Raw genomic sequence first — 8,529 nt, forward strand, 5'->3', positions numbered from 1 at the left:
GTGTATTGTGCGAAGGTGTTTAGGTGCTAATAGACGTTAAGTGGCTATGATGATAGTGTGGGTGCAAATGTATTTACGTTTTCTTGCGTTGGTGTCACAGAGGGCAAAAGCAATGAGAGGAAGAGGAGAAGAGATGCCTATAGATGAGAGTGTATACGTGTGGATGATGCAAACAGAGACGGGATGAAGAATGACACTGAGTCGGATGCCAATGCTGAGTGACGGGCCTCATAAATAATTCTGTGCGATCTCCTGGGTACAGAGCAGCTTTGCAGGTGTCTTACAGCAAAATAAGTGGGGGGGAAAGGCAGCCATTTTGCATTTTTTTAAACGACTTGCACTTGTCTCGGGGAGTCAGGGACTCCGGGAGATTGACAGGTGATTAATCCGTGAAGGATGCAACCCTGACGTTGTCTGTCTGGCTGTGTGAGTTGCGGCTTGACGCGAGGGGCTGCCCAGGATTGATGCCAGTTGGCATCGAGTGCCCTTTCCTCGCAAAAAGAAGAAGACAACCACTGATCCTTGGTCTCCGAGGAAAAGCTGTGCCAGAGCCAGAGACCGCAGAAACCCGCCCTGCGTGCAACAGCCTTCGAAACTTTTGCGGCACTTAGTACCCGCTTGATCCTCTCCAGTGCCAAAAGATCGGCCTCTTTTTTCCCCGTCTTTGACATTGCAAAAGTCTGCAGGGTGTCTTTAAACTTGTGACTTTCTCCTTTTAACAACACAAAAGACACAGAAGCTGTGACATGGCTGCCTTTGACATGGCTCTCATATATAACACAGAGCCCATTTACAGAATATAACCACTGACAGGGCTGTCGAAAATCAAAAGGCTCGCTGTGCTGCTGCCATTGTTGAAGTCAGAAGCCAGGGATTCGATGGGTAAGAATAGATTCTCTTTTCATCACCGTGACACACACACAAACACACACACACATACACACACCTTTGTTCATGTTGGTTTCAAACTGCCTAAAACCGCCTTTATACCTTCCAGAGAAATGATAAGAGAATTAGCTGGTGCTCAGTACATGAGATTCCTCTGTTTTAGATCTTTATTTTGCAAGCAGAGGATCAACAAACATTCGTTCCAGATACATGCCATAAATCTTAATAGATGCATACAATTCTGACTGCCAGCTAAAATTGGCAGTTCTTTGCTTTTTGTGGTACAATATGTGGATCCATTTGTGGATGGGGTCCAAGGGATTGTCGAGCAAGCTTGGCTTTACACCAGCTTTCTTATTACCTCAGAATATGTTATTCAAAAATCAGTGACTCTACTCCTATTTCACTTGTTCACCTTATTAGTTAACAGATGTGACCCCAACACTGCATTATCTACTCTATATCTGTACAATACACAATAATGAACCCCTAAATTGTTGCTCTTGAGGCTTAGTCTGAAGTCTTATAGGCTTCCTCTCTCTGCATCATGCTTTTGCATCCAGCAACTACTGACAACAAAACACAATCACAGTATCATTTGATATGCAGTAAAAATGGTATATTAAATTAGCAGCTGATCAACCAGACACAGGGTGGGCATAATATTTAATGCTACAGAATAACATACTGCATTCTTTTGTGTTGTGTGACAACTGTCATAGTTCAACACCACTGACCCCAATACATGGTGATAAACATGATAATCAAATACATGACAACAGATAATGACCAGCTACTACACCATCAATAAATCAGCATCATCGCACCCTACAGGAGCACCATCACAAAGACATTTGTCTATGATACAAGCATACACTGGTGAGGCCTATGGCTGAACATTGTTTGTTACCCCAGTCACTACTTAATAAAAAAATTAAAAGAAAATGAACATTTCCTTGAGTGTGATCATCTTCTATGATTCTATGATACTAGCAAAAACAGCTCGAGCCAAGTGAAGACTCACAAACATAAGCCAAGTAATTAAAGAGAAATTAGGGTGGACACCTTCCTTAACTCATTTCTCAGACTAAGACCATGACTCCTATGACTCACTTTCTCAATAACTGACATGCCATCTTTGATATCTTGATATCTTTGATATCAGTTTGATTTATTCTCTGTGGCTAAAGTGACATTTAAAGAGGTGGGTCAACTTTCTGTTCACCTGGAAACAACACCTCTCTGTTTCCATCATATGCCTGTGCTTATACAAAACCCTCACTTTGTCACCAACATATCATCTTCCTCTCTATATAATATATGCTCTAACAGCTTTTACTAATATTAACTTAGGCATTCTGAGAGTGCATACCTCTGCCAAGATCAAATGCCATATCTCGCAATGTAAGCAAGAGTTCCACCTAAAATTCATGAAAAACTTCATGAAAAATGGCATGGTTTTGTGTAATTCAGCACACACACAAACCACACCGAAAACATAACCTCCTTGACAGAGGAAATAAAAAGAACCAGTTGCTTGCCCTTTCAGGACAAATGCTGATCCAGTAGCCACACCAAGCTCTTTTGCCCAGCTGGAGATCGGCTTAAGATAATCAGATTTGGGGGGTGGCCGGTGCCTGCATGGCAGACTTTCTGAGCTGTTGCTGGAAGAAAAGGTGCTGCTGGGTTCCAGCCGAGTAAACAACCTATGGACTGTGTGCATAATACCAACCCCGCCCTCAGTGCAGTGATGTGGACATGTAAGAGATGTGAAAACCAAGGAGATGTGAAATGCTTTGTTAGGATTAAAGTATCCTGATGGGAATGTGAAAACAATACGCTCAGGATGCTGATTGGCTCTCTGTCATTTATTGACAGGAGATAAACAGACAGGTGTATTCATTACATTACATTACATTACATCACATTTGGCTGACGCTTTTTAACCAAAGCGACTAACAACATGGTAAACAGTAAGTTTTAGAACAATTCTCACAATTTTAGGACAGTTTAAAAAACATTAGAGTACAGTAAGAATAAGTGCGTCGGTGAGTGCTGTTTTTAACAGTTACTTGTCAGTTTAAAACGGCTGGTGAGTGCTAGGATCAGTAAGACTTGTTGTAAGTGTTGCTATGAGAGTAGATGTTCTCTAAAGATGCTTGTGCTGTTGTGATGTTCTCTAAAGATGCTTATTCAATAACAACATTGCTGTGGCACATCCTTTTTATGTGTGGGCACATAGAAAGTGGGCACAGGCAGCATGGAACAGGCTATCCAGCCCGGGAGCAGGCACAAGCATCAAACATTCACACACATGGACCACATAAGCTAGTGGTCACTAATAAGCAGGCATATTTAACATGGTGTGAAATAGGAGTCGTCACCCTTAACCTAGAACCTTATGTTGCCCATTACAGATTGGACATTGGACGCTGGGACTGAGACATACTTGGCTACATGAACTCATTCATATCCACATTCCCAGACAAGCAAACTTAATCCGTGTCACAGTATCATTCTGCATCAATCCTTTTGAATGTATAAGTAAGTATAAGTATATATACTCTTTTGATCCCATGGGGGAAATTTGGTCTCTGCATTTATCCCAATCCGTGAATTAGTGAAACACACTCAGCACACAGTGTACACACAGTGAGGTGAAGCACACACTAACCCCAGCACAGTGAGCTGCCTGCAACAACAGCGGCGCTCGGGGAGCAGTGAGGGGTTAGGTGCCTTGCTCAAGGGCACTTCAGACGTGCCTACTGGTTGGGGTCCGAAGCGCTAACCTAACTGTAACTGCTGTAACTGATCTCTGCACACTGAAACATAATGGGTAATGCACAAACTAAAGTTTTGGTGGGCACAATGAGGTGGGTTGAAAAATAACAATAATGACGCAATTGTCTAAAATTTTGGGGGAATTACTTTAAAACGTCAACGCTGGGTGGGCACATGCCCAATAGCTTGAATGTAGGCTACCGCTGGTCAGACAACTGTCCCATCACAGAATGCTACCAAGATGCATCGTAGATTGAATGAAAGCAGAAGTGAAAATAAGCTCCAAAGCTGCATGTCAAATGATCAGAAAAAAGACCTCCACAAATCAGGTGATTGGGCCAACTTCTCAATTTCATGTAAAAACAAGAACAAGCACTATTCAGATTGGAAAACCGCATGATAGAGCAACATTAAATTCAACATGGAGAATAAAGTCAACTCTGTAAGTATAAACAGCCGCCATACAAATCCTCAACAACAGTTGCACAGCAGAAAAAGTGGGTCACACCACTACACATCATCACATTATATTCTGCTGAGTTGTTGGAGTTGCTCTCATAATCTCTGCCTTCTCAACCCACACAGTGGAGTTGTTGATATGCATCATGATTCTCTTTGTCATTGAGTCATTGATCATAGAAGTCCCATTCTGTTTTCTTCTCAAAGAATGGCAGACATCACTACCTTGCTCTTGCAGTAATGTGACATTGTTCTAATGTCTGTTATCAGCAGTCTGCCATCAAGGATTCCCAACGTAGACAAGTAGAATGAGGTTCTCTCAGCTGATCAGGCTGCTGCCATCTTCACTCCAAAGATTATCTTCACAAATCAGATTCAAGGTCTGATGGTAATCGTAGTTCTTTTCATATGTTTTTTTTTTGTCTAAATATTTCTTTAGGCAATGTGCAATGGGTTAAACTGTATTAGATAGGACTTGAATGTTAATGCGGTCTCATCTGCAAACAACTTCAAACGGTGTAATGTCCTCCTTTGCTCCTAGGGGGCTCTACAGACATGTACAGGAGACCCTAAAGTACCAACATACTGTATCTCTCTACAGCATATCTTCAACAGATCCATATCATTTGTGAACTTGGTTTAGTTACACATATTAGTGCTTTCAAGTAAATGCTGATAAGGACCATAATTATGGAATAGCATGCTGATAGGCACACATATGGCTGATCATTGACATTGACAATCCCTGTCAAGCAATGAAGTACTAAGCTATTCTCTACATGCTGCTGAGAAAAAATACACTGGCCATTTACTTGCATCAACAGAACAATAAATGTGCCTGTTCTGTTTTTGATTGTAAGTTTGTCACACCCCATGGTGTACATGTCCCATTTGTTTTAAACAACTGATTTTGTTCAGTTCACATTTGAAAATAAATTGTCAGTGGTGGCCTTTCATGTACTTGAGGATAGTAGCAATCAGTACTGCAAAATGAATAAGTTAAATACAGAGCTGGAGCTGCCAATACGTGAAGGCATAACGTATGAGGCGTGTGAGAATCTTGTCAACACCACTGGAGAGATGCCCATTTCAGAAGAATCATTTTGTCTCGCTCTTCCTGCAAGTATTGATCTGAGAGATTGGAGTTTGGCTGCAAACACTGCTCTCTGGGAATACAAGGCACAGTGGCCTGTTTTCGACATCCTCAATAGAAATTAAAAAGAATGAAAAATCCATTGCCCCTCATTAGATAGTTGACGTGTGGCTAATGATCTGATATTTAAAATGTTTCACTGTGTCTCCTTCTCTTGCACTAGTGTTTGGTCTGATCAACAGCTTGAGAACTTTGTCAGAACTCTGAAATTGCATTGCTAATTTGTGCATCTCTGTGAACACTGTTTCACTGTTTATAAAAGTTTCAGATATTAAATCATACATTTCAAAGGGCTACAAAAAGCCAATATAGTAGAATGGTTTTGGCTGAAACAGTGACAGGGGAACTTTAATAAATGCTGACCAAGGTAATAGAGTACAAACAAATTGTTTGCTGATGGAGGCACATTTTGAAGGTTCAGTGCTTCAAGTAGAAAGTTTTAACAGCAGAAGTAAGAGGACAGAGGACACTGTCCACTTTCACAACCTAATTCAGCTGATCACATGCCTGCAAGAGTCTTTTTATTTGACACGGATAACAAGGAGGCGGACATCCCCAGCCCCCCCCCCCCCCCCCCTTTATACTCTTATAATGTTACGGTATCTGTACTACAATGGTATGGCTGTGCATACTGTACATATATGGTTCATACTGAATATCCATATTTATTCTGATTTTCTCATAATATAGGCCCATTCTGCTAATACATATATCTATATATTTTTACTACTATTATATTGTTACTGCTACTACATTGCACATATCTGTATGTTGTTCATTCATATCACATGATATGACACAGACATATTTATTCTGCTTTTATAAAGTAACTGCTAATACACTGCACATATTTGCATCTAATTTATATTACTCTAAACCACCGTCTGTAAACCAACTGCATCTGTCTACACTGCACTATATTTCTTTTCCTGCCTTGCACCACCTGTCTATACTTTGTATATCACATTGCACTTTTCTGCTTTTTTGCACTTCTGGTTAGACGCAAACTGCATTTCGCTTTGTACTTGTCACATTGTACTCTGCACAATGACAATAAAGTTTAATCTAATAAATTGAATCTAATCTAATGTGGAATGCTTGTGTCAGACAAGACCCTTGCACACACATCACATAGGCAACACACAGTGAGTGTTTGCACACATCACATTTTATAAATACATACCTTCTGAATATCTCTCCCCTTAAAATTACATGAAAGGACCTGTGCATCATAAACATGCAAACTAATATAGAATGTCATTGTATTTTACAGTACAATGGACTCTTTAAAAATCAGGACAGTCAATATGATGGTCATTCCATGCTAACCCCATTTTCATGTCTTGTGATTTGTGGTTGAAGTAAAGGGGAATAAATCACTTGGCCACAAAATGTCAACCTTTCCATTCTACTAGTGCACCAGAAAGAGAACATCAGCAGCCTCTCTTTTTCTCCCTGTCCTTTCTTTCCATTCTACTAGTGCACCAGAAAGAGAACATCAGCAGCCTCTCTTTTTCTCCCTGTCCTTTCTTTCCATTTCCACTCACTGTAGGCTACATCTAAAAATGCATCATGTTAGCTGACCCGTGAACCTATACAGATACACTTTCTTTTTTATCAGTTGATACATTATATTTAATCAACTTTGATTGTTTTTGATCAACAACATATTGTACATGTCAATATGGCAGGGAAGACATAAAGACTATACACAAGGACTATGGGGTCCTGCTGTAAATATGGTGAGGGTTGAGCCCCATATAACCAATAGCTCAGGTTGTCATTTGGCTTCTTTCATCCCCTGGCTTCAAGCTAAATGACACAGAGACCCAGAATAGCACAGCTGCCCATGCTTTATGACTGCTAGCTTAGACACCTAGGCTCCACGAGTGTAGCATTATGCGACTGTGGTGCTGCCAGAATTCTCCTTTAATCTCCATGAAAACAGAAGGACATGGGCAGAGAGTGACTTTCCTGGCGTCTGCTCAGCACAGAATATGCTAGCAGGAAAACACACGACACAACGAGCGGTTTGCTGAGCTGCCATAGACACTCTAGTTTATACTAGAAACAAATTGGAGTAATGCAACATTGAAAACAATAGTAATCTATGTATTTGTTTTTACTGACATGCTGGTGATTGAATTCAACTTCAGAATTCCACCACACACTTCCTTTTAAAGCCTTGCGTTTTGGTGTAGCCAAACCAATGGTGCATGTAATCCTTAAAGTAAAGAGCCTTTGTATTTGAAGACCGAGTAAGCATTCAAGTAAACAAACTAACAAAAACAATCTCTTCCAGGAATGTTAATTTGTAAAAAGCCTACAAGGTGCCATTATGTCTAATGAAACACATTAAAACATGTTATAGGCCTACAAAAACAAGTAACCCACAATGAGTGAAACAACTACAACAACTTGTTACTATTGTGGAAACAACATCTAATGGTGGGCCTATAACTAGTACAGCTAGAGGCTGCAATAGTACAATGGGCAATATAGGCTAAAAATGGTGTGCGCTCAAAGGGTTTGTATGCCAATATTTGAGAAAAAAAGGCAAAGTTGGTTCATGGAATCTGGTGTTGCTAGACTACCCCTGCTGCCGCTAGGGCGTGAGATTTCTAGGCTACTGTGTAATAGCAGTCAGAGTGCAAGTTCATAGACATGACTAGTTATCATTTATGCCAGCCATGAGCTCTAGTGGCCTCGTTTTGTTTCGTTATCTTGAAATAACGTGATAATTTCATGTAAAAACGTGATAAATATCTTGGAAAAAACATGAAAAAAAAAACATATCTTGAAATAACATGATATCATTATCATGAAATGTGATAGTTTCATGTAATAACGTGATACATATCTTGTTAAAACGTGAAAAAGATATTGTTATAACAAGAAACTTTTCACGTAATTACATAATATTTTTATTTATTTTAGTGTGGCAGCAATACGTTTCCATAGTTTTCTCATAGCCTTGGAGAGGTTGGAAAAGTACAGAATGATAGGCTGTGTCTGACTTGTAGCCTACCATTAATTAACTAGAGAATGTAATTTCGAGGAAATTACCAGTGCATGAAAATAAACATACTGTATATTAACATAAAATGCAAAACAAACTTTTATTTGGAAACAGTTGGCAGGAGTCATAGTTGATAACAACTGACAGTTGAAATGTCTAAACAGTTAAATAGTTGAGTAGTTTAAATAGTTAAATTATTTAATAGTGAATTATTGTAGTGAGGACATTT

Source organism: Alosa sapidissima, chromosome 2 (assembly GCF_018492685.1).
Source record: "Alosa sapidissima isolate fAloSap1 chromosome 2, fAloSap1.pri, whole genome shotgun sequence".
Classification (NCBI taxonomy): Eukaryota; Metazoa; Chordata; class Actinopteri; order Clupeiformes; family Clupeidae; genus Alosa; species Alosa sapidissima.